The 27675-nt window shown below is 45.6% G+C and overlaps 1 protein-coding gene across 1 annotated transcript in view; it reads right to left on the reverse strand.

Annotated features, from left to right (window-relative positions):
* LOC115261841 (diuretic hormone class 2) overlaps positions 1-27675 on the reverse strand; it is a 331133-nt gene that overhangs the window by 123255 nt on the left and 180203 nt on the right. The window lies entirely within an intron of this gene.

The raw sequence follows: 27675 nt of genomic DNA on the forward strand, positions 1-27675 counted from the left end.
CGCGGAAGAAATTGTGCGCCGTCGGTAGTGTTGAAAGTGAGAATAACTGGAGACTACCGGAGCGGATAGTGGCCATCTCTTTGACGGAACTGCGACAGCGAGAACCCCAGACGTGGAATCGGGGCACCGGGTCGGACAGCAGACATTCCCCAGCGAGGAATTGCATCAACGAGGACGGTTGCAGGCTGGAAGGCGGAAACAGGGAGTAGAGTGCATGAATTTTTGGTGTGGCGTAAATTGCATGAAACGCCATTCTAAGCTCTGTGGCTGTTGCAAATAAATGAATGATTGCATGTGATGTGAGTCTATCTTTATTTAAGCCCTGGTGTCCGCTCAAAAAGGTCTTGTTTGGTCTCGGTTTCGCTGGATTTTGTTGGCCTGTCGATTCTTCCATGGTTGGTTCCCTTGCTGCTGTCGTTTTCATTGGGTTGTAAGTCTGTCAATCCGGGTCGCGTGGGTGGTTCGTCGAGTCAATCAAAGTGCTTAGTGATTGTGCAAGTGCAGTGCAGTGCAGTGGTGTGAATTTTAGACTGTGCAGTGGAGTGACTTGGTACTGTATTTGATTGAGCTGCCCAACTCGATTGTAAGTGCGAGTGTTAGTGCGATTTTTGACCAATGATGCCTGACCTTCACACGCTTAATAGGCAGGAGCACCAGCTGCGGAAATCGCTTGAAGGAATTCAGCAGTTCGTCAGTGGTTTCCAAACGAAGCGAGATGCGGGACAAGTGAGCGTTAGATTGGAAGCGTTGGACAAGCTGTTTAGTCAGTTCCTCGAAACCCGAATGCAAATTGAGCTGCTTTTGGAGGATGCGATTTGGGATGACGATGGCGACGAAGAAGCGCTCGTTGAGCAAAATGACAAAGTGCGGCAGGACTTCGAAAACAGCTACTACGCACTGAAGTCCGAGCTGCAGGCCTTCCAGTCGATTGGATGCAGTACGTTGAAGAACTCCATGTCGCAAGCACCGGATGCGCAACCAGGAACCCAGTTTGCGAAGGTAAAGGCATACGCAGGACTGTCAGGATGGCCTCTATGGTCAAATGGCAGCGCGCGTGGGACAGTTCCACCAAAGGAAGGTGGACCTATAGGTTGATACCGAGGGTAGATAGTTGGATTAATAGGCGCCATGGGGAAGTCACATTCCACCTGACACAGGTCCTTACAGGTCATGGTTGCTTCCGACAGTATCTACACCGTTTCGGGCATGCGGATTCTCCCGAATGCCCAGCGTGCAATGGTTTAGAGGAAACGGCGGAACACGTTTTGTTCGTGTGCCCGCGTTCTCGCACAATGCGTGACCGCATGCTTGCCACATGCGGGGAGGACACAACTCCGGACAACTTGGTCCAGAGGATGTGTAGGGATGAGTTTGGCTGGAACGCCGTTTCAACGGCTATCACCCATATCGTCTGGGAGCTACAGAGGAGGTGGCGCGTGGACTCGGAGAATGGCTAGTCCAGATGCAGTACAAGAGGTGGTCCAGGGGTTCGGAGTCGGCTTCGTAGGTCATACCGGTGCCCTGCGGTCGAGATCGACCCTTACAACGATTAAGTGGCCGCGGAGAGGAAGTCCCGGTAGTGGTGCTGTCGTGGCGTCGGTCTACTGGGTTGGATCCGAGCCCGCGGTTGGAAAGGGGTCCCCGGCAAGGGTCGGGGTTGGTGAGATCCTGCTGTCTGCAACCTACGGGTGCATCTGATAGGGCCTGAAGGGTAGTGATACCCTTCCTTACGGGCAGGTCAGATCGGGTTGCACGTGGGCATCAGTTCTTGATGTCCGCTCAGCAGTAGGGCGCGGGCGGGGATGACCCTGCCCGCCTTCCGAGGACAAAGGGAGTGGCGAGGACTACTCGGGAAACTGGCTAAGCGTCAGCATGCTACCGTGATGGACTCTCCAAAGCGAGTCATCGATGTTCGTTGCTGCAGGCTACGCAGCTAACCTTGTGGGTGCGATGTGCACTAGCCCCTCTCTGAAGCAATACCTTCTTGGTGGTTCCGGAGAGACGTAGGGTTTGGCGACCATAGGAATGGTTTAGTGGGTACGAGGAGAGAGTAGTCCTGGATTTTACTTTTGTTGTAGAAGACGGCCTGTCAGACCTACACTACCCTAACCTTCTGTTAGGGTGTTTGTTGAGCAGATTATCCCCCTATGGTTTAGAAGGAAAAAAAAAAAACTCCCCGAGATAAAGCTGCCGTCGTTCTCTGGAAAGATCCAAGAATGGGTGCCGTACCGTGACAGCTTCCGGAGTCTTATACACGACAGTAACCTCCTCACGGAAGTGGACAAGTTCACCTATTTGTGTCTTCGTTGTCCGGTGATGGATGCGCTGCAGGAAATAAACTCCGTCGATTTGTCGGCAGCCAATTACGCGGTGGCGTGGAAGGCGTTGGAGTGCCGGTATGAAAATAAGAAGTTGATCGTCAAGGCGCACCTCGATGCTCTCTTCGCCGTGGAGACGCTCAGAAGGGAAGGCTACGAGGAACTCAATCGATTGATCAACGCTTTCGAGAAGAACCTGCAGATGCTGGAGAAGATCGGCGAAAAACCTTCGGATTGGAGCAAGATTCTCGCCTATATGGTTTGCTCCCGATTGGACATGGTTACCCTGCGCCACTGGGAAACACATCACAACAGCAAGGAAGTTGCACAATATCCCGCTGTGATGGACTTTCTGAAGAGTCACTGCTCCGTTCTACAGTCGATCGCTCCATCAAGGCCTACGGTTCCCATCCAGCAACGACAACCTCGTCCAGCAGTGTGCAATACATCCTTCAAATCCACTCTGAAGTGTCACTTCTGCAGCGAGCCACGACACTCGGTATTCCAGTGCGCAAGATTCCAGCGGATGAGCGTGCCGGAGAGGATTGAAGCTGCAAACAGGAACAAGCTCTGCCGGAATTGTTTGTATCCTGGACATTGGGCCAGAACCTGCGAGAAGGGAACGTGTCATCAGTGCCATCAGAAGCATCACACACTGCTGCATTCTGACGCACCCAGATCCTCCGTTCCACCCACGCAGTCAAGACCGTCGACAGTCAATCCACAACCTAGACAGCCACAATCCAAGCCGCCAACACCGAACCAACAGACACGGACTGCTAACACTGCAAGCACACCAGACTCACACACTCAGCCAGCCACAGAACACGCCACCACAAGCCAAACACATGTAGCTCTCCCAATTACACCGACCCAAACCATCATTCTCTCGACCGCACTAGTCAGCATTCAAGACCGCTACGGCAACCCCGTGGTAGCCCGAGCTCTACTCGACTCGTGTTCGCAGCATTGTCTCATGACAAGAGGTTTCGCTAGCAAGCTGAAGCTAGACGAAACGCCAGTCTACCTGTCGATTCAAGGCATTGGATCGTCGCAAGCAGTGTCGACAAGGCTGATTACCGCTGTAGTTGGTCCAAGGTCGCCGAAAATATCGTCGTTCGTCGAGGAGATGTCGTTTCACGTGTTGCCGAAGCTGACTGTGTCACTGCCGACAGCAAGCTTCTGTGTCGCAACGTGGAATCTTTCGAATCCCTCGGGGCTAGCGGATCCCAAGTTCTTCGAGATAGGACCGATAGACATCATCATCGGAGCAGAATACTACATGGAATGTTCGGATGGACTGTTTCCGGTCCTGTTCCCGAGGGTCCTACTACTGCATCGTACTCCCTAACCCACATTTGTTCGACAGCGGAGATCCAGGATCAACTTTCCCGGTTCTGGGAGGTAGAGACTTGCCAGTCAACCAGCACGCTATCGGTCGAAGAATCGGCGTGCGAGGAGTTTTTCGACAGGACGATATTTCGGGACGAAGAAGGGAGGTACGTAGTCACACTGCCGAAGAAGCAACTAGGCGATTCAAGATCTACAGCAATCAAGCGATTCTTGGGAGTAGAAAGGCGGCTCGCGATGAATCCAGAATTGAAGAAGCAGTATGCGGAGTTCATGCACGAATATCTGGACATGGGCCACATGAGGGAGCTTTCCGGCGATAATGCGAGCGCAAAGTCGTATTACTTGCCTCACCACGCTGTTCTGAAGCCAAACAGCACGACTACGAAGCTGCGTGTCGTTTTCGATGCTTCCTGCAAGACGTCCAGTGGAATTTCTTTGAACGATGCCCTAATGGTGGGACCCGTTGTTCAGGACATGATCGTGGACATCACACTCCGGTTCCGCACGCACCGATTCGCCCTCGTAGGAGACGTCGCTAAAATGTATCGCATGGTACTGATGAATGCAGCCGATCAGCAGCTGCAAAGGATCGTTTGGAGAGATAGCGCTTAAGAGCCGATCCGCACTTTCGCTCTCACGACAGTCACCTACGGTAGAGCGTCCGCTCCATACCTAGCAACGAAATGTCTGCAGCGCCTAGCAGATGAAGGTGAAAGGTCGCATCCTGCAGCGGCAAAGGTCCTCAGAAAGGACTTCTACGTCGATGATATGTTGTCCGGCGTAGACGACATCGAAGAAGGGAAGACATTAGTTGGTCAGATGGTAGAACTCCTGCAGTCTGCCGGATTCTCCTTGCAAAAGTGGAATTCTAACAGCAAAGAGTTGCTGTCAGCGGTGCCGGAGGGTTTGAGAGATGAGCGTTCGATTCTGGAGCTGGATTCGTCTACCGCTGCCGTGAAAACGTTAGGCCTGACATGGGAGCCTAGCACGGATTGCTTCCGATTCAGTTCGCCAGCTTGGAATGAGTCCGCGGAGATTACGAAGCGTTGCATCTTGTCTGACGCGTTTCGAGTATTCGATCCGTTAGGACTGGCGGGTCCGGTAATCATCCAGGCAAAGATCTTCCTTCAAGATCTCTGGAAGCAAGACTGCGAGTGGGATGAACCGCTTAGCTCGCAGCTTCAAGAGCAGTGGCGTGAGTACAGGCGAAATCTAGCAGGCCTAGACGGGATTGCAGTTCCCCGATGGGTTAGAACGAGCCGTAGTACCGAAACAGTTGAGTTGCACGGATTCTGCAACGCGTCGAACAAGGCATACGGCGCATGCGTGTACGTGCGTACCGTGACAGCAGATGGGAACGTGTCAGTTCACCTGCTGACCTCCAAATCTTGGGTGGCTCCGCTCGAGAATTTGAAGAAAAACAAGAAGTCGCTGTCAACACCCCGCCTAGAGTTGTCCTCGGCACTTCTCCTTGCCCACCTACACTATGACTCGACGATCGTCGTCTGCTGGCTTTCATCGTCACCTGCGAGATGGAAGCAGTTTGTGGCAAATCGTGTCTCCGAAATCCAGCACATTACGAAGGGAAGTGTTTGGAAGCACGTCGCCGGTGAGGATAACCCGGCGGACATTATTTCACGAGGAATGAGTCCAGCACAGCTTCAATACGAGTCTCGATGGTTTCACGGACCGAAAGTGTTGATGTTGGACAACCAGTACTGGCCCACTTCGGCACAGATCGACGAGGGCAGTCTCGACCAGGCCGAATTAGAGGAGAAAGCGATTGTCGCGGCCGTTCCGCTGTTTCCCCTAGTGAGAACTTCGGACTTCGTTCGTCGCTGGTGGATCTAGTTCGGCTAACTGTTCACATTCGACGGTTCAAGTGGAAATCGTCGCCGGCAAATCGGTCCTGTCGAAAAGTAGGCTGCATCACATCCCAGGAGTACGACGACGCAGTAAAGGAGCTGGTGAAGCTATCGTAGCGGGAAAGCTTCTACAGGAATTCGCAGACATCGCTCGACACGGGCAGGTACAGGAGTCCTCTAGAATTGCGAACCTCAATCCCCAATTAGTTGAAGGCGTATTGTGCGTTGGCGGCCGGCTGAAGAACGCGGCTGTTTCGGATGACAGGAAGCATCCGTACATACTCGACCATCGGCATACCTTCACCAGCAAATACTTCCACGCCGGTCAACAGCAGATCGTCACGGCAGTCCGAGAGCGATTCTGGCCAACGAGCGCCAGGAATCTAGCAAGGCGGTTGTCCACGAGTGCGTGCGGCACTTTCGTGCGAAACCGAAAATTCAGGAGCAACTGATGGCCGATCTACCCCCCGAGCGAGTCAGACCATGCTTTCCGTTCCAGAAAGTCGGCGTCGATTACTGCGGTCCGTTCCACGTGGTGTACCCGCAGCGTCGAGCTCGACCGATCAAATGCTTCGTAGCAGTCTACGTGTGCCTAGTTACCAAAGCGGTGCATTTGGAGCAAGCGGTCGATCTGTCGACGAAGGCATTTCTCGTAACGTTACATCGCTTTACTGCGCGTCTTGGCAAACCATCGTTGATAATGTGCGACAACGGGACGAACTTCGTCGGCGCTCGACGAAAGCTGGATGAGCTAGCCCAGCTGTTCGCAAGACATCAGTTCATGGATGCAGTGCTACGACAGGCGATAGAGGACAGGATCGAGTTCCGGTTCATTCCAGCCCGCTCACCAAACTTCGGAGGACTGTGGGAATCAGCGGTGAAGTCGTTCAAGACCGTGTTCAAGACCCTGTTCAAACGAACGATTTACACCCGCAGCCTGGAATACGACAGGAATATGACAGTGCGGGCACAGGCAGAGGCAATCTTGAATTCAAGACCGCTGACCCCGATCAACAACGATCCGGACGACTTCGAGGCTCTCACCCCTGGACACTTCTTGATCCAGCGGTCGCTGACGGCCATCCCGGGACCCGATCTTGGTGGAATTCCGGAGAACATACTTTCGGCTTGGGAAAGAATGACGGAGTTCACCCAGAGGTTGTGGAAGAAATGGTCGGAGCAGTATCTGTCCAACCTCCACAATCGAACGAAATGGACGAAGCAGAGGGACAACATAGCTGTTGGCACTATGGTTGTTTTGAAGGAGGAGAATTTGCCACTCTTGAAATGGCAGTTGGCACGGGTGACCGAGGTCCACCCTGGGTCTGACGGGAACATTAGAGTTGTGACCGTGCGGACCAAAGACGGCAGTTATCAGCGAGCGATCTCCAAGATCTGCGTGCTGCCAATCAGAGACAATTTTCAATCTGGCGAAGGGGAGAACTGGGACTCCTCCAACAGCGGAGGTCGAAAAGACCTCCGCAACCCCAGTTAAGTTATGTATTTGTTAAACTTTCGAAAAAGTAATCTCCTCATTTTTCCTCAGACATGCCTCCCTGCCGTTTGGTGCAGCCAAACTTACGACACTCAAGTTAAATTTGAGTTGTCTTCCGTCCATTTTCGTCAAAATTGAGGTAATATGTGTCGTGTACGTTGGTGGTTGTTGCATGTGCATCGTTGCATCCCGTCCAGTTTTTTCGTCAGTCTAGCAAATGGCTAGAAGTGGTAGTATTTCGTCATGTCCTGATACTAAAGTCCCAAAAACGTTTGATGTTCCGAGGTATGAGTCTACCGTTGCGTTTGGAGGAAGAAGTACGCAATTCAACCTCCCGGATTCCCACCACGATTTCCCACGGGTATGGCCAATCTGTGAAGATCGTCCGGAATCAAGGATCCGTCAAAATCACCATGGACAGTTGCGAAGCCAGCGAGCATCAACGTCATCAAGGATCAGGACAAACCGAATCTACCATCGTTGTCTTCAGAAAGACCGTCGGCGCCACACGGGCGTCCAACGGAGGCCTGAGGGCCTCCGTCCAGGCAAGTCATTGTTATATTCATCATTACATTTCAAAAAGCACCCTCTCATCTTATTTAGAGACCACCATCGTCACCCGAGGCACAGATTGCCTCAACATCCGTCCAATCCCAGAGTCAAAAGTTCGAGTCGAAGTCCACCGAGTCAAGCACATCAATATCGTCGTCCAAGTTCAAGTCGTCCGTAATTTCTTCGAAGGCGGCGCTAGTCGTCTACGCAGCCAAACGTCCGAGATCAGGTCGTCAGCAATTCCTTCGAAGGTTACAATCAAGTCGCCCAAGTCAGTCAAGTTGTGATCAGTAGCAAGAATCATCAGGGGTCGTCCAAGAAGCCGTAATCGTCGTAGTCCAGTCACCACTCATCGAATGTCGAAGTCGCTGCAATGCACCGAGGCCCGAAACATTAATCAACGTCAGGAAAAATACAGTCCACACATCGCCAACCACCCACCCACCCCATGGAACACATCTGTAGTCAACACGTCCTGGCAGACACCTACTCACCGTACCGAACAGTCTCCAGTGCAGAAATTTGTCTGCCAGGTAAGTTGTTCCGGTTTTACAAAAATTACTCCACGATATTACATCCACCTTTCCATCCAACTTATTTTTTCACCGAGGATTATTGACGAATAACAACATCGAGCAACAACAACACTCCTATGAAGAGCAACAGGCAGCCGACAGTCCATCGGTGCCAAGTATATAGGCCAAGGTCATCCCGTTGGCTCATCGTCGTCGTCAGCAGTAGCAGCAGTACATAGTATATAAGGAACAATTTTGGATTTCTATATTGAATTTTGTAAACATACATTAGTTAGAGCAGGAGAGTTTGAAATCGAAGATATTTCAAGGCGGCCGGCTATGGTCAAGCAAGGGATAAATTGAGTGACCAGATATGTTCCACAATCGCCGAACTGTTAGTCATCTCTCTTTGCCACACGTTGTGTCTTGGCCCGTTTTCATTCTAGGCAACGATCGGGCCGAGCAGGTAGTAATTCGATAGGCTTTACATACGATCGCCTCTCGATCGCCACCACCGGTCAGCTGTTTATTGTAAATAGATAAATCAGAAGTAAATATACCGCCGCGAAGACAAGAGGTCTATCGTGTTTCTGTTCGCGCAATAAATTAGTTTCGATTACAGTCCGCCGCGAGTTTTTAACTAAGTGTCCGAAAACAGTTCTTGTGACGCGCGAACAGATTCATTTATGCGTTTTTTTATTTGTTTGTGGAACTTTTGTTATTTATTACTGCTTACACCCCTGTTTCTTCACTGGGACTTTTCGAATTATTTATGGGAAATTTATTTATTTATTATGGAACGTTTAATTGTCTGCCATTCCAATACAACTGCTGGAAAGCTTCCTATCCAACTATCTGGTAAATTTAAATAGGAGTTTCTAAGGCAGTATCCTTCAAAGTGGTCCAGAACGCGAGATATATGACGTTCAGACTAAACTGGTAGCTCCTAACGACACAAGCGCCACGCAGTGAGTGATTCTCGAACTAAATTGTTTCCTATGTGAAAGCTCTTAGTCGTTTAAGCAATTTTGCGGAAGGCAGTATCCTTATAAGTGGCCCAGAGCACAAGATATACGAAGTTCAGACTGAACTAGAAACTCATAAGAACACTGGCGCCACACTATGAGTGATTTTCGATCTAAATTGTTTCCTTTGTGAAAGATATTAGTCGTCTGAGCAACTTTGATAGCTTTTAGTCGTCTGAGCAACTTTGCAGAAGACAGTATCCTTCTAAGTGGTTCAGAAAGCGAGATATATGAAGTTCAGATTAAACTGGTAGCTCCTAAGAAAACTAGCGCTACGCAGTGAGGGATTCTCGAACTAAATTGTTTTCTATGCGAAAGCTCTTAGACTTCTGTGCAACTTTGCCGAAGACAGTATCCTTCTAAGTAGCCCAGTAAACATTTTGGTCTGTATAATTTGTGTTATACACTACTATATAAGAACCTTTTTAATCGTATAAACTGCACAAAACTGCCATATACGTACCAAAGTGGAGGCCATATACATACTTCTGATGACATTCCGCGATTTCATGTGATCATCATTACGATGTCCCAAATAATCGACCGAAAGAATAAAATACGACTCCGGGTGATATGTATTACGATGTCCGAAATTAGCTATAAAAAAAGTTGACACCTAGCCTAGAACACGGCACCTCGAGATTGTGAATCTAAGCCCATATCATTGTACTAACTGATCTGCCTTGAGAAGAGCGCAAATTTTGGCCAATATAAACTTAAGCTTTCTAAACCACCCATGAACTATGCCTTTGCCAGTCTTCCTACATAAATGCTGATATGAGGATTGGGCTGCATTTTTTTCTAGGTCATTGCGATTCCATTTATACAGGGGATAGACAAAATGATCGGGACAGGCAAAATTGTCACTTTTCAAAAAATGTCCCATTAGCTGTAACTTTCCGAAAAGTGCATCAAATATTCTCAAATTTTGACTGTAAGTTGATCCACTAGTTGTGTATCAGTGGACAGAATTTGGAAATGATCGGACAATTCTGCACGAAGTTATAATCATTTTAGAAAAAAGGTAGAACTATCCGATAGCCAAATTTGAGCTGTTATATCTCCGGATTCAATGAACCGAATGCAATGAAAATTTGTTCATTTATGACTTATATAATTAGCTCTGAAAAACGTTTGACTGAACTTGAAATTATTAACAAGAGAAAAAGTTATAGCGATTTCATTGATTTTATGATTTTTAAGTAAATTGATCTATTTTTAATATGCATCCCATTACTTTTTCAATGAATTGCCGCCTATGTTGTTATTTTCTTTCAAAACAAATCTGTATTCAAGACAATCAGAGGGAATTTAAATGAACTATTATGAGCATCTTGAATTTTGAAACGATGTTGAAATTTTGGATAATTTAGTGTTTTATTAGAAAAATAATCTAATCGTTATAACTTTCTTCAGTATTAAGAATTTTAAGTTATGCCAGAAGTTTTTCAAAGCTCATTATATAAGTCATAAATGGTTAAAATTTCATTGCATTCGGTTCATTGAATCCGGAGATATAACAGCTCAAAGTTGGCTATCGTATAATTATACCTTTTTTCTAGAATCTTTATAACTTCGTGCAAAATAGTTCGATCTTTTCCAAATTTTGTCCACTGATACACAAATAGTTGATCTACTTACAGTCAAAATTTGAGAATATTTGATGCATTTTTCGAAAAGTTACAGCTATTTGAAATTTTTTTGAGAAGGGAAAATTTTGCCTGTCCCGATTATTTTGTCTATCCCCTGTAGCAATGCTGCACTGATATATAGCATACCTAACGATGAGTTGTCAATTTATATACAACTCGTAGCGAGTTGGATTTGCACTCATAACGACATGTTTTGTTTACAACATTAGTCCCGCATCGAGTGTACGTTTCGACGACGTCGTTGTCGTCGTCGTCGTCGTCGTCGTCGTCGTCGTCGTCGTCGTCGTCGTCGTCGTCGTCGTCGTCATCGTCATCGCGGGAAAAATATACTGCTCATGTAGGAATAATTGTGAGGCAAATGTCTTCATTCGGTAACTATGAACACTCCCAAAGATTGCCCGAATACCTATCATTTTTGGTAGACAGAATGTTGCCAGTCCCAAAACATAATCAGCGGCCAGGCGATGATGAGCAAGGCAAGTGGGATGCTTTTTTTCATTTTGCATCCAACACCACTCAATCACCTCGTCGCGGTGCCGAAATTCATTAAGTCGTTACGATTTCCAACCAAACCTTACTAACATTATATATGACTTGTAAGTGTAGGCAAACAGTGGCGACTTCAATTAGTGGTATTTATGACTTGCTCAATATTCTATTCTATTCTATTCTAGTGCTTGCACAGCCAGTATTGAAAAGCATCCTGGAAATATCAAAATTTCTTCTGATATTTTCTTGTCAGCATTAATATTTTCAGCATGCCATAGACGTGACACAAATATTAAAATGGCCAGGCCCACTGTGCAGACTAATGGGTTGGAAGATAGTTCAAAAATTCAAGGCAATCAGGTTATCCACTTATGAATAACATGATTGACAAACTTTTTTGAACTGAATAAAGGAAGAAACGGGGGCAACCGTACCAACCGCTTCGTTTTAGGGGAATGGTGTTTAAACATAGAATCGTTGGGAGTGGTAATGCTAAGATGGTTAATACACACTCCGGTTTAGTTGGCACCTCTTCTCCTGGGATGGGGCACAGGTATTTGTCCATGTGTCCTGGCATAGAAGCCTAGGCTTAAGCGCCATTACTCGCTCTCTGAAACGAGAAAAAAGGTATTATGATCCCTTCCACGAATCTACAGTAAAATAAGCCCATACAGTAAACACATCAAAATACGAAATTTTTACAAATATGCCATTCTATCAGAAATATTTGAAATGATAATTTCCGAAAGTCATGGCATAATTAAATTACCCGGATAGCTCCTGAAACAAAACGTATGTCAAATTGACATAAAATAGAGTCAGCTGTTTTAAAGTTGCAGATACTTTTGCATTATGTACCCCGGAATCCGTATGACGTAAAAGTTTATCTGTGATAAAATACCCTTTTTGAGAGTTTACTATGCTGCTCCCACTCACATAACAGTCCCATTTGTAAAAAGTAGGAATTGAGAAAAAGGCATTCAAAGTTTGAAAATTCGTTTTCATGTAAAACTTTGACAAATAGTCATAATTTGAAAAATGTTTCAACCATCTCGAGACTTTCACAGTTTGCCTAGCACCTCAATACATAGCAATGAAAAATATTACGTTCACTACGAAATTGTTCAATTTTCTGTTATAGGGTACAGAAATCCATTATGGGACTGTTAAGCGAGTACTTTCAATATGGGACGCTCAAGATTTGGTATTTTTCCCACTTTGACATAAAAATCCGCAATTCCAATTACCTATGGGTTTTGAAATAACATTGAAAATTATGGCTATTAATTACGTTAACTCAAAAACGCTGAAAAATCAAATGGGACTGATATGCGAGTGGGATAAATTAGTTCATTGAGAACGTGGACTGAACGGAATATATTTGGGATTAACAAGGGCGTAGCCAGAGGGGGGCAGGGGGGGGGCTGGGGGGGGGGGCCGTGCCCCCCCCCCCCCTGACCGAGCAACTATATTCTAACTTAACCGAAAAACTTAGATGATCAGAGCTGTTTTTGACTAGTAAATATAAAATTCTCCTGCATCTTCGTATTTTTTTAATATATGCAGGAATTCCTTCGGAAATTCTTAGAGGAATATCTTCGAAAATTCCTGAGGGTATTCCTTTGGAAATACCTGGAGGAATTCCTTTGGAAATTCCTGAAGGAAATCCATCCAACATTCCTGGAGGAATCCCTTCGCAAATTCCTGGAAGAATTCCATTGGAAATTCCTTCGGAAATTCCTTGGGCAGTTCCTTGGGAAAATCTTGGATGAATACCTTCGGAGATTCCTGGAAGAATTCTTTCAGAAATCCATAGAGAAATTCGTGAGGAAATCCTTAGGTGAATTCCTTTCGAAATTCCTGGACAAAATAATTCCAAACATCCTGGAGGAATGCTTTGGGAAATTCCTTCGGAAATTGCTACACGAATGTCATTGAAAATCCTGGAGGAATTCCTTCGGAAAGTCGTGGAAGATTTTTGTTCCGACTACCGTCGGAAGTTGGACCACTACCACTACCACAATTTTCTAAAGTAAAACCCAAACTCGAGCCAGCGCACCAACGATAATGGTGGAGTATCATTTCACCACCACTACACCTCAAGCAACCGCATCAGCGGCGGCGAGAGTGAGTCTCTACCGAAGCGTCGAACCGATCGGCCGCGCGCGCACCCGACAGCAGCAGAAGTGCAAAAGAAGAATTTGTAATAGAGAGAAAGAAGAGTAAAATAAATGTAGTGCTAAGAATGTAGTCGTCAGTGTCCTGATCACCTTTTTCCACCGAAGAATTGGCCCTTGCCAAGTTCTCTCCCGTGAAGTGATTCTTCCCCTGTTGGCCCTTGCCAGACCAGGTTGTGTCCGCCATTTTTCGACCTCCGATTCCCAGAGGATTGGCCCTTGCCAGTCCTTGCTCCTCTCGCGAGTGTTTCCCCCAAAAAGTAAAGTGATACAGTCCGCTGCAGTTCGAATCACCCTGCTGGGCGCGAACAATTTTTTTCGGAAATACTTTTGGATATTTTTTATAAATTCTTGCAGGAATTCCTTCGGAAATTCCTAGCGGAATTCGTGGAGGAATTCTTTCGGAAATTCCAGGAGGAATTCCTTCGGAAATTCCAGGAGGAATTCATTCGGAAATTCCTGGAGGAATTGTTTCAGAAATTTCGGGAGGAATTCCTTCGGAAATTGCTGGACGAATTCCTTTGGAATTCCAGGAGGAATTCCTGGAGGAATTCATTCGGAAATTCCGGGAGGAATTCTTTTGAAATTGCTGGACGAATTTCATTGGAAATTCCAGGAGGAATTCCTTTGAAAATTCCTGCAATAATTTCTTCGGCAATTACTGGAGGAATTCCTTCGGAAATTGCTGGACGAATTCTTTTGGAAATTCCTGAAGGAATTCCTAGATTTTTTTTTGGAAATTCCTGGAGGAATACCGTCGGAAATTCCTAGCAGAATTCCTTCGGAAAATCCTGAAGAAATTCTCTCGGAAATTCCGGGAGGAATTCCTTCAAAAAATTCCTGGAGGAATTCTTTCAGAAATTTCGGGAGGAATTCCTTCGGAAATTGCTGGACGAATTCCTTAGGAGATTCCCGGAGGAATTCATTCGGAAATTCCAGGAGAAATTCCTTTAGGAATTCCTGGAGGAATTCTTTACGAAATTCCTGAAGGAATTCCATCGGAAACTGCTGGACGAATTCCATCGGAAATTGCTGGACGAATTCCATTGGAAATTCCTGGACGAATTCCTTCCAATATTCTTGGAGGAATCCCTTCGCAAAATCCTGGAAGAATTCTTTCGGAAATTTATGGAGAAAGTCCATCGGAAATTCCTTGGCGAGATCCTTCGAAAAATCTTGGATGAATACTTTCGGAAATTTCTGGAGGAATTCTTTCAGAAATTCCGGGAGGAATTCCTTCGGAAATTGCTAGACGAATTCCTTTGAAGATTCCTGGAGGAATTCATTCGGAAATTCCAGAAGGAATTTCTTCAAGAATTCCTGGAGGAATTCTTTCGGAAATTCCGGGAGGAATTGCTTCGGAAATTCCTGAAGCAATTCCTTCAAAAAATCCTGGAGGAATTCCGTAAAAAAATCCAGAACGAATTCCTTCCAAAATTCTTGGAGGAATCCCTTCGCAAATTCCTGGAAGAATTCCTTCGGAAATTTCTGAAGGAATTCCTTCGGAAATTCCGTAAGGAATTCGTTCGGAAATTTCTGGAGGAATTCCTTCGGAAATTCCTTGGGGAGTTCCCTCGAAAAATCTTGGATGAATACCTCCGGAAATTTCTGGAGGAATACTTTCAGAAATCTATAGAGAAAATCCTGAGAAAATCCTTGGATGAATTCCTTAGGACAATGCTGAAAAAAAAAAATCATTCTAAACTTTTTAGAGGAATGCTTTTTATGATTCCTGGAGGAATTTCTTCAGAAATTACTGGACGAATTCCTTTGGAAATTCCAGGAGGAATTCCTCCGAAAATTGCTGGAATAATTTCTTTGGAAATTACTGGAAGAATTCCTTCGAAAATTCCTGGAAGTATTCCTTCGGGAATTCCTGGAGGAATTTCTTCAGAAATTCCTGGAGGTATTACTTCGGAAATTTCTGGAGAAATTTTTTCGTAAAGTCTTTTTGGATTTTATTTTTGGAAATTCTAAGAGGAATTCCCTCGAAAATTCATGGAGGAATTTCTTTACAAATTCCGTTAGGAATTACTTCAAAAAATTCCTGGAGGAATTCTTTCGGAAATTCCGGGAGGAATTCCTTCGGAAATTGCTGGACGAATTCGTTTGAAGATTCATGGAGGAATTCCTTTGGAAATTCCTGCAGGAATTCTTTCGGAAATTCCTGAAGAAATCCCTCCGGAATCTCTTGGATGCATTCCTTCTGAAATTCGTGGAGCAATTATTTCGGAAATTCCTGGAGGAATTTCTTCGGAAATTCTTGGAGGAATTTCTTTAACAATTCCCGGAGGAATTCCATTGGAAATTCCTGGAGGAATTCCTTTGGAAATTCTTTCGGAAATTCCTGGAGAAACTCTTTTGGAAATTTCCGCAGGATTTTTTTTTTTTGGGAATTCCAGGAAGAATTCCTTCAGAAATTCCAGGAGAAATTCCTATGTAAATTTCCAAAGGAATTTCTCCATGAATTTCCGATGAAATTCCACCAGGAATTTTGCGAAGGAATATCTTCAGGATTATCCGAATGAATTCCTCCATGTATTTCCGAGAGAATGCCTCCAGGAATTTCCGTGGCAATTCCTCCAGGAATTTCCGAGGAAAATCCTCGAGGAACTTTCGAAGAAATTCCTCCAGGAAATTTCGGAAAAATTTCTCCACAAATTTCTGGAGGAATTACTCCAGGAGATTCCGAAGGAATTCTTCCAGGAATTTCCAAGGGAATTTCTTTTGGAATTTTCAAAGGATTTCCTCCTGGAATTTCCGAAGGAATTCCTTCATGAATGTCCGAAGAAATCCCTCCACGAATTTTCGAAGGAATTCCTCCAGGAATTTTCCCAAGGAATTTCTAAAGGAATTTCCGAAGGAATGCCTCCATGAATTTCCGAAGGAATTCCTCTAGAAATTTTCCGACGGAATTCCTCTAAATTTCCGAAGAAATTTCTCGAGGAATTTCCGGAGGAATTCCTCCAAGAATTTCCGAAGGAATTCTTCTAGGAATTTTCAAAGGAATTCCTTTTGGAATTTTTAAAGGATGTCCTCCTGGAATTTCCGAAGGAATTCCTCCAAGAATGTCCGAAGGAATTCCTCCATGAATTTCCGAATGAATTCTTCCAGGAATTTTGCGAAGGAAGTTCTAAAGAATTTTCCGAAGGAATTCCTACATGAATTTCCAAAGGAATTCCTCCAGAAATTTTCCGACGGAATTCCTCCACGAATGTCCGAAGAAATTCCTCGAGGAATTTCCGGAGGAATTCCTCCAGGAAATACCGAAGGATTTCCTCCATGAATTTCCGATGGAATTCCTCCAAGAATTTTGCGAAGGAAATCCTGAAGCATTTTCCGAAGGAGTTCCTCCATGAAACTCCGAAGGAATTGTTCCAGAAATTTTCCGAAAGAATTCATTCACGAATTTCTGAAGAAATTCCTCCACGAATTTTCAAAGGAATTCCTCCAGGAATTCCATGAGAAATTCCTCCATGAATTTCCGGATGAATTTCTTCAGAAATATCCGGAGGAAATCCTCCAAGAATTTCCGAAGGAAATCCTCCAGGAATTTTCAAAGAAATTCTTTCTGCAATTTCCGAAGGAATTCCTTCTGGAATTTCCGAAAGAATTCCTTCAGGAATTTCCGAAAGATATCTTCCAGCAGTTTCCGAAGGAAATCCTCCTGCAATTTCCGAGGGAATTCCTGCAGTAATTTCCGGTGGAATTCCTCCAGGGATTTTCAACGGAATTTCACCTGGAATTTTCAAAGAATTTCCTGCCGGAATTTCCGAAGGAATTCTTTCATGAATGTCCAAAGGAATTCCACCAGGAATTTTCGAAAGAAATCCTTCACGAATTTCCGAAGGAGTTCCTCCATAAATTTCAGAAGGAATTCCTCTAGGACTTTTGCGAAGGAATCGCTCAAGGATTTTCTGAAGAAATTCCTCCATGAATTTCCGAAGGAATTCCTCCAGAAATTTCAGGAAGGAATTTCTCCAGGTATTCCCGAAGGAATTACTCTAGAAATTTCAGAAGAAATTCCTCCAGGAAATCCCGAAGGAAATCCTTCACGAATTCTTGAAGGAATTCTTCCAAGAATTTCCGAGGGAATTCCTCCATGAGTTTCCGGAGGAGTTTGTCTAGGAATTTCCGTAGGAATTCCTCCAGGAATTTTCAAAGGAATTTCTCCTGGAATTTTCAAAGGAATTTCTCCTGAATTTCCGAAGGAACTCCTCTACGAATTTCCAAAGAAATTTCTTATGGATTTGCCTTGAAATACCTCCAAAAGTATCCGAATGAATTCCTCCAAAAATTTTTGACGGTTGTCTTCAAAAAATTTTCTTAGGATTTTCTCACATAATCTCCAAACGTGTTTCTGGAGGAATGTTTGAATAAGTTTCTCAAGTTTTCGTAGGAGTTCCGCAATACATTTTTGAAGGAATTTCTTGAGGAATTTCCGAAGAAACTTCTCAAGGATCTTTCGCTGGAATTCCTTGAGGAATTTCGTAAAGATTTATAAAAAAAACGAAAAAAATCCTCAACGAACTTATCAAACAATTTCTCACGAAATTTCCGAAGGTATTCCATAAGACATTTCAGACATATGTCAAAGAAAAATCCAAACGAACTCCTTTAACAATTTCCGAATTTTCCTTATCAAGGCATTTTTGAAGGAATTCTTCAAAGAATTTCCGAATGAGTTCCTCTAGGAAATAAAAAATCACAAAAAGCATTTATTCAGGAATTTCCGAAATATTTTTTTAAGGAAGTTTTGAAATATTTTTCAAGAAATTCCTTATGGAATTTCAGAAGGGATATCTCATGAGACTTTGAGTGGATTTTTTTTTCAATATTTTCGAAAGAATTGCTTCAGGAATTTGGGAAGGAATCCTCACAGAAATTTCCAGATGAGTTCCTCCAAGAATTTTCGAAGGTATTCCTCAAGGAATTTTCGGAAGAATTCCGCACGAAAACGCCGAAGGAGTTCCTCAAGGAATATTCTAAATCTATTTCAAAGAAATTCCTCAAGGAATTCCCGAAGAATCTTCTAAAGGAAATCGTAGAAGAACTCTCGAAGGAATGTCTTATGGAATTTCTCAAGGAGCTTTAGAAATAAAGGAATTCCTCAAGAAATTCCTGAAGAATTTGTCAAGGAATTTCCGGTGGAATTCCTCAAGGATTTTCGAAATAAATTCCTGAAATTATTTTTTAATTGATTCCTTTAAAAATTTCCGAATGCATTCCTCTAGCAACTTCCACAGATATTCCTCCAGGAATTCCCGAAGGAATTCCTTTAGAAATTTTCAAAGATTTTTTTTCAGTAATTCCGAAGGAATTCATTAAAGGATTTTTCGAAGAAATTTCTCCAAAAATTTCTTAGGGTATTCCTCAAGGAGAGGAATCTTAATTTGATTCGAATTTTTGAAAGAATTCCCGGAGAAAATCTTAAAGTATTTTCTGGAGCTTCTCAAACGGATTTCTGGTTGAATTAAGAATGATATTTGTAAAGAATTACTGGGGAAATTTGAAAAAGAATGCAAATTTCTCAAGGTATTCCCAACGGAATTACTGCAAGTTTTCCAATGGTAATTTCTGCTGGAATATCTACATTAAAATAACCTAGAAAAATATTAAAGAAATTTCTGGAGAAACTGCTGGATAAATTCAAATTCATGATGGCATTTGTTAAGAAAATCCTGAAGCATAATCTTGAGGAATTCCTCAGGATTATAATCATATATGATTCTTCCATTGAACCATTCCTGTTAATCACCCATATTTCATACTTCACTTTTATTTTTTTTTAAATGATGAAGTATATGAACTCCTTGTTACTGCAAAGTGGTTTTCAGTGTAAGGGTGCTCGCCCCCCCTGGCCGAAAAGCTGGCTACGCCCTTGGGGATTAAATGTTTTAACCTTTAGTGAATTTCAGTCTTATAATACAATGTTAAATGAAAAGAAAAATATGGAATTCTCTCACCGGATTTCTGCCGTGCAATATTTTCAATCTACCAGCTAGTAGACTGCTGCTCAGACATAATAGATGTGCTCCGCTGCATCTTTGAAATTATCCTTTTCACTACGAAAGGATTCGTATATTTCTCGTTAGAGCATGTGCATCCTCCTGCAATTTCGGAATTCCTCACTGACAAGCAACTCAGGTAAGCTCCATCCATCGTCATGCAATCCACAGTCTATCATGTGAAATTATAAATACTGCTTGTTAATATCGATCCCACCTGCTCAATTAAACTGACACTCCATAACTTAATTTCAAAATTTGAAAGGCTTTCTACTCGGCAGGAGAAATTCAACCGGTCAATCCAAATAACTTCTGTAAGCCATACACAACTTCTCACTGAGATTCGATTAATTCATGCACTGTTTTCTTCATTTGTGATTCATTCTACACTCAAGTATTTACAAATATTTCACAAAAATTTATCGTTTTCTTGAATTATGAGTTGAATTCTGAAAAACAAGGCGAATCAAAGTTTCTCAGACACGAAATCGCTTGGCCACTGGGCCGCCATCAGCCGAAACTCTGTTAAATGTTGATGGTTAGCTTAGCGAATCGGTATTTATGACTTGCTCAATACACAACAAACTTACTCCAAAACAAATCGCAGCAGCGATTTACATACAATTGGGCTTAACATTTTTTATAACACGATTCAACGGTTTTTACGATTTTGATTTTTGACCGCGAGATATACGATTTTGAATGCACTTCCCATTACGATCTGTGGTTTACTGGGAGTCTAGAGCACAAGATTCACGACGTTCAGACTAAACTGGAAGCTCATAAGAACACTAGCGTCATACTGTGAGTGATTTTCGAACTAAGTTGTTTCCAATGTGGAAGCTCTTAGTCGTCTGAGCAACTTTGCCGAAGACAGTTTCCTTCTAAGTGGTCCAGATCACAAGATATACGACGTTCAGACTGAACTAGAGGCTCACAAGAACACTAGCGCCACGCAGTGAGTGATTCTCGAACTTAACTCTTTCCTTTGTGAACGCTCTTAGTCTTCTGGCTCTGCTGGTCCTCTTCAGAAATTCCACACATCCGGAAGCAACTCTGTTCAAGCGATATGGCACCGCTTCCAAAGTGTCCCAACCCAGCTAGAAGTGCCTCGGGCACATCAGGAACGATGATAGTAAGTTCCTGATTATGGTATACTGGTCATGCTTAGTAATTGGTAAAAGAGATGGTACACGCTAAGGTAACTATGCACAAGTGAGCTGATGGCGACGGCATTCTATCCTCTTAGTAAGGTCGGGTGACACTGACTTGAAACGGCGGAAAGGCTAATGTCGACGCTGTCTTCCGCCCCATAAAACCGTGGCCTTAAAGTACGTTTCTGATCTGTGCCCAGCTTAGACAACTATCTGGGTGGAAGTAGGTTCAGATGAACACTCCTGATTAGCGCTGATCCGGCTCTGAGCTCAGTCCCCATAAGGGCCTGGGCCAACCCTCGGGTGGCCTCCCTGCTTGCATAGATAACCACCAGGATCCTTGGCGACTACTTCATTTACAGTGAGGGATAGCGGCTCTAAGGGGGACCCAACAGACATGACTTCGAAATTCAACAACTGTAACAACGTGGTCGAGTGTGGAGTAACTGAGGGAGCGGCATTGAACCCGTTCGCGCGTGGAGGCTTGGCTAGATCACCACTCCGAGGGGCTGGTGCACCCACCAGCGAACCAGCGGCAGGAAGTTCAAGTGGAGCAAGTGGTGCACGAAGCGGTACAGCGCCGACGGAGGAAGCACAGATGACCGGTGCGGACCTCACGCGGGCGCTGAACCGCAACAGGAGCGGGCTACCAAAGATGTTGGTAGTTGCCGAACAGCTGGATGAGCTGATCGGCTACACGAGCGGCATGGGCGAAACTACGGATTATTGTCAGGGGTTGCACCACAAACAAATCTTCATTAGTTCATCCATCCATAATTCACCGCTCCATATCTCACAGCAATTCATTAAAATTCTAGGCACCCCCGGCACCCCCAGTAGTTTCGCCTATGACGAGCGGGCGGACAACCATCAGCAAGGATCTGAAACAGGGCTTGCTGAAGCTCCGCAAATCACTGGCTCTGGCCAAGAAGGAGTACGACCTCCTGATGGAAGAGCGAAGTGCTGCTGATGCGAGCAGGGAAGAGCGGTCCACCCAAACGGACAACTTCCTCCTTGCTGAGCCTTCTGAACCTGATGAGGAGACGCGGCCCAAGAAGCGTCCGGCAGAGTCGGGTGCAAAGCCGCAGAAAGAGAAGGTGAATACTAGCGTAGGTAATCAGGCTGCTAAGCCGGTTGCGAAGCGCGCAAGGGGCAGGGAACCCGAGCAAAGGCGGATAACTAAGTGATATCACTTTGATAATAAACTACGTTATCTGTGTTATCATATTGTTATTTTTGTTATCATTTTTTCCAATTGATGATAATCAGATGATAACAAATTTAGTTATCAATAATTTTAGTCTATCGCGATACCATAAAAATACTAAATGATAACAAAATATGTTATCAGTTTCCAAACGCACATTTCAAACCTTTCCCAAAACTGAGGGTCTGGTGGACCTCGAATCTAAAAATAGATTCCGCTTTTCATCTTCAATGCGACAGCAGTACGAAAGCGTAGCCTTCAACCACTTTCCCTATCACTGAGTCCCGTTGGTACAGGGGTATCAGCTGTGACCGGTAATCACTCGATCAGGGTTCGAGACCCACTGGACGCAATAGTTGAAAACATACATTATAATTATAAGAAACTTTTTTCAACTGCTAACTATATCGGTAAAGTAGATTTTTACTATTTTGGTCGGTAAAATAGCTCTGAATGATAACTTATTGATAACAAAACCTGTTATCAATCAACTATATTGTATCATGTTGATAACAAAATGTAATATAGTACAAAACACTGTATAACACAATTAGTTATCAACTTGAACTCAATGATAACTTAATTTCTTATCATTTTGGTATTCGTGGAGTAAATTTGAGTTATCATTTTTGTTATGTTGGCTCTTAATTCAACCTAAATGATAACAAACTCTATTATCAAACAAATGATAACCAGGTAACAGAACTTGTTATCATTTTGTTATCCGCCTTTGCTCGGGAAACCAAGCCCCAGCAAGCCAGCCAGAGGAAGAACGGAGGCCAACCGGACCAAGGGAAGGAGAACCCTTGGATTACGGTAGGAAAAAAGAAGAAGGTGAGAACTACGAAACCAGCCCGCAAACGAGCGAGAAGTGACGCGCTGGTCTTCAAAACCGAGGCAGACACATACGCCGAGGTGCTGAAGGCCATGCGAGGCGAGAATCGTCTCTCACCGTTGGGCGCGGATGTAAAAAACATCCGGCGCACCAGGACGGGAGAGATGATGCTAGTGCTGAAGAAGGAAGCAGCCAATAAAGGTACTTCCTACAAAGCACTAGCCTAAGAGGTACTTGGCGAAAAGGTGCAGGTAAGAGCCCTAACGGCGGAGGCAACTCTCCAGTGTAAAAACCTGGACGAGATTACCGACGCAGAGGAGCTTGCAGCCGCACTCAAACAGCAGTGTGAGATAGATGTACCAAGTGCATCGATCCGCCTGCGTAAGGGTCCGGCTGGCACGCAGATTGCCGCGCTCAAACTCCCCGTAGGGGATGCGAATAAGGCGATTTCAGTCGGGAAGATCAAGGTAGCTTGGTCAGTGTGCCCGCTCAGCGTATACGAGCCGCCAGTGGCGTGCTTCAAGTGCTTTGAGCAAGGGCATAAGTCCTGGGCATGCAAAGGCCCAGACCGGAGTAAACTCTGCAGGAAGTGTGGAGTAGAAGGCCATATCGCCAGGGAGTGCAACTCTGCACCAAAATGCCTGATTTGCACGGCGAACAAGGGCCACACGACGGGCGGGCCTAAATGTCCAGGCACGCGAGGAGGTTGAAGTTCCAAACGATAATGCAGGTTACACAACTAAACCTAAACCACTGTGAAGCTGCACAACAGTTGCTTTTTCAGTCAGTCTCGGGGTCAAGTACAGACATCGCACTACTATCGGACCCATACCGCATCCCTCCCGATAACGGAAACTGGGTAGCGGATAAGGCCAAGCTAGCGGCGATCTGTACAACCGGTCGTTTTCCGGTCCAGGAAATAGTTTCCACGTCGCACGAGGGCTTCGCAATAGCGAAGATCAACGGGGTATACTACTGCAGTTGTTATGCCCCTCCCAGGTGGACGATAGACCAGTTCTCGTCCATGCTGGAATCGTTAACAAGCGCAATGGTGGGATTGAGTCCCGTGGTCATCGGTGGAGACTTCAACGCCTGGGCGATTGAGTGGGGTAGCCGCTTGACTAACGCGAGAGGTTGGGCCTTACTCGAAGCTATGGCTAGACTAAACGTGGATGTCGCGAACGTAGGCGACAAAAAACCTTCAGTAGGAATGGTGCAGAGTCCATCATTGATGTGACTTATGGAGCCCGGGTCTAAACCCTAGCTCGGACTGGAAGGTCGACGATGGATACACGCATAGTGACCATCTGGCGATTCGATACAGAGTGGAACACGGAGGAAGACGGCCACAGCCGAAGGTCATCGACCGTCATCGGGGATGGCTGACCTCGCGATTCGATAAGCCGGCATTTGTGGAGCGATTGTTTATGGAGAGTAACACCGACGATCTATCCAGCGATGATCTTGTCGGAACCCTAAGCCGTGCATGTGACGCTGCTATGCCAAGGCGATCCCTACCCAGAAATGGACGCAAACCGGTGTACTGGTGGTGTCCAGAAATCGCAGAACTCCGCGCATCCTGTTTAAGAGCTAGAAGGAGGATGCAAAGGGCTCGTACCGATGAGGATAGAATTGAACGAAGCGAGGCCTACAGGGCGGCTAAACTGGCACTGAATAAAGAGATTAAGACTCGTAAGCGGGCGTGCTTCGAAAATCTCTGCCAGAAAGCCAACACGACCCCATGGGGTGATGCCTACGGAGTAGTCATGGCCAAAACGAAGGGCGCGTCAGCACCCCCAGAACGCTCCCCAGAGATGCTGCAGAAGATCGTGGAAACGCTGTTCCCGCCCCACGATACAAGACCATGGGCCCCCGTTCCCTATAGCCAAACCGGCCATAGCGAGGTAGCCCCGGTGACGAACGACGAAATCATTGCAATAGCGAAGTCGCTTAAGTTGAACAAGGCTCCGGGTCCGGACGGTATCCCGACATTAGCCATCGAGGCTAAGCCTGACATGTTCAGAATGGCTATGCAGATGTGCCTAGACAGAGGCGAATTTCCGGAGAGGTGGAAAAGGCAAAGATTGGTTCTACTGCCCAAACCCGGGAAGCCACCTGGCGACCCGTCGGCATACAGACCTATCTGCCTGCTGGACACCGCCGGAAAACTGTTGGAACGGATCATTCTGTCGAGGCTGATGGTCTATACCGAGAAACCCGATGACTCTGGTCTCTCGGATAACCAGTTCGGCTTCCGGAAGGGTCGATCGACGGTGCACGCTATTAGGGCTGTAACCAAAACGGCCGAGATAGCGCTCCAAAAGAAGCGAACAGGAATCCGCTATTGCGCGGTCGTCACGCTGGACGTTAAGAATGCGTTCAACAGCGTCAGCTGGACCGCCATTGAGTGCGCAATACACCACCTAGGAGTCCCGGTTAGCCTATGCCGGATATTGGAGAGCTGCTTCCAGAATAGAGTGCTAATTTATGACACCGAGGAAGGCGAGAGAAGCTACAAAATCACCGCAGGGGTACCGCAGGGGTCCATCTTGGGCCCGGTACTATGGAACGCGGCGTATGATGGCGTATTGAGGCTCAAACTTCCACCATGCGTAAAGCTGGTCGGCTTCGCCGATGATATTACCCTCGTGGTATACGGCGAGTCGATAGAGGAAGTGGAACTGACAGCAACTCACGCAATTGGCATAGTGGAGGATTGGATGAGGTCGAGACATTTGGCACTCGCGCACCACAAAACGGAGGTGGTGGTGGTAAACAACCGCAAGTCTGAACAGCAGGCAGTGGTCACCACGATCAACTCTAAGCGCTCACTGAAGCAATTGGGGGTCATGATCGACGATAAGCTGAAATTCGGAAGCCACGTAGAATATGCCTGCAAAAGGGCAAGCATGGCGATAATGGCATTGTCAAAGATAATGTCAAACAGCTCGGCAATAGTCTCGAGTAAACGTAAGCTGCTCGCGGCAGTAGCGGTCTCCATACTACGGTATGGCGCCGCTGCATGGTCGAAGGCGCTAGTGGTTAACCGAAACGTGAAGCGACTTGAGAGTACCCACAGGCTGATGTGCCTTAGGGTGGTGAGCGCATACCGCACGGTCTCAAAGGACGCGGTATGTGTGCTAGCGGGCATGATGCCCATAGCTTTAGTGGTGGCAGAGGATGAAGAATGCTTCGAGCGACGCGGCATAAGAGGTGCGAGGCGTATCGCCAGAACCTCGTCTATGCTGAAGTGGCAGAGCGAATGGGATTCCTCCAGCAAGGGTAGATGGACACACAGGCTCATACCGAGCGTGTCCAAGTGGACGAGCAGGCCCCATGGCGAGGTGAATTTTCACTTGACTCAATTTCTGTCAGGCCATGGGTGCTTTAGGTGGTATCTGCATAGATTCGGACACGCAGGCTCCCCCGCATGTCCGGAGTGTGCAGACTGCGACGAGACCGCGGAGCATCTTCTTCTTCTTCTTGGCGTAACGTCCTCACTGGGACAAAGCCTGCTTCTCAGCTTAGTGTTCTATGAGCACTTCCACAGTTATTAACTGAGAGCTTCCTCTGCCAATGACCATTTTGCATGTGTATATCGTGTGGCAGGCACGAAGATACTCTATGCCCAAGGAAGTCAAGGAAATTTCCTTTACGAAAAGATCCTGGACCGACCGGGAATCGAACCCGTCACCCTCAGCATGGTCATGCTGAATACCCGTGCGTTTACCGCCTCGGCTATATGGGCCCGCGGAGCATGTGCTCTTTGAATGTCCACGTTTCGTGGAGCAAAGGTCGAGTATGCAGGAGGTATGCGGTAGAGATATCACGCCTGACAACATTGTTGAAAGGATGTGTATTAGTAAGGGACAAATATCAAATCCTCGCTCCAGTCGACTTTTTAAATCCCATTTAGGTCCCATATGAACTGTGCAAAATTTCAGCGCAGTCGGTGAAACTATAATTTAGCGCAAGCGGTTCAAAGTTTTCATAGGATTTACTATGGGAAAAGTTACACTTTCAGATAAAAAATTCCAGAGGTCGTCCCTTGTCTCCTTAATTCAAATCAATCAATGTTTCTTGTAGAAAAATCAATTATGAAACTTTCCTTCGAAGACCGCAAAACAATTGGATGCTTGTGGAAAAAGTTATTGATTTATTACCGATTAGTGATCCAATGAACGGCTTTTTGTTTTGTTTTATTAGCAGCACTGTAGCTGCTGCCTTGTCTGCTGCAGTTTCTGGGGGTGGTGATGCTTCCCGCCACCCCATACAACAACGGCAGTAGCAGTGCTGCTGATAAAACAAAATAAAAAGCCGTTCGTTGGATCACTAATCGGTAATAAATCAATAACTTTTTCCACAAGCATCCAATTGTTTTGCGGTCTTCGAAGGAAAGTTTCATAATTGATTTTTCTACAAGAAACATTGATCGATTTGAATTAAGGAGACAAGGGACGACCTCTGGGATTTTTTATCTGAAAGTGTAACTTTTCCCATAGTAAATCCTATGAAAACTATGAACCGCTTGCGCTAAATTATAGTTTCACCGACTGCGCTGAAATTTTGTACAGTTCATATGGGACCTAAATGGGATCTAAAAAGTCGACTGGAGCGAGGATTTTTTTTCCATACAAGCGTGAACCATACTAATGTGTATGGGGGCGGACAAGTGGGACTCCGTTACTTCCACGGTTTCTCGAATCGTACTTGAACTACAGAGTAAATGGCGAGCCGAACAACAGCTAGTTGAGTTGGCCCCCCTTCCCCATCCAGGAGCTTGAGTTCAACGGGTAGTCTAAGTACTAGCCAGGACCCGAACCTCCAGGGGAGAGTGAACAACTTAAGGCGGTAGCTGGTGGAACGCTTACTATTAGAGTGTACTCATGTACGGTCCCCCCCTTCTCGAAGTCATCCCTACCGGGCGTACCGCGAAGGTAAGGAAGAGAGAGAATGAGTTTTTAGTGGGTCGATCCCCACATCACCCGAGGAACCACCTCTTGGGTATCTGTTGCAGATTTTCTCATTCT

This window comes from Aedes albopictus, chromosome 2, assembly GCF_035046485.1.
Source record: "Aedes albopictus strain Foshan chromosome 2, AalbF5, whole genome shotgun sequence".
NCBI classification, from domain to species: Eukaryota; Metazoa; Arthropoda; class Insecta; order Diptera; family Culicidae; genus Aedes; species Aedes albopictus.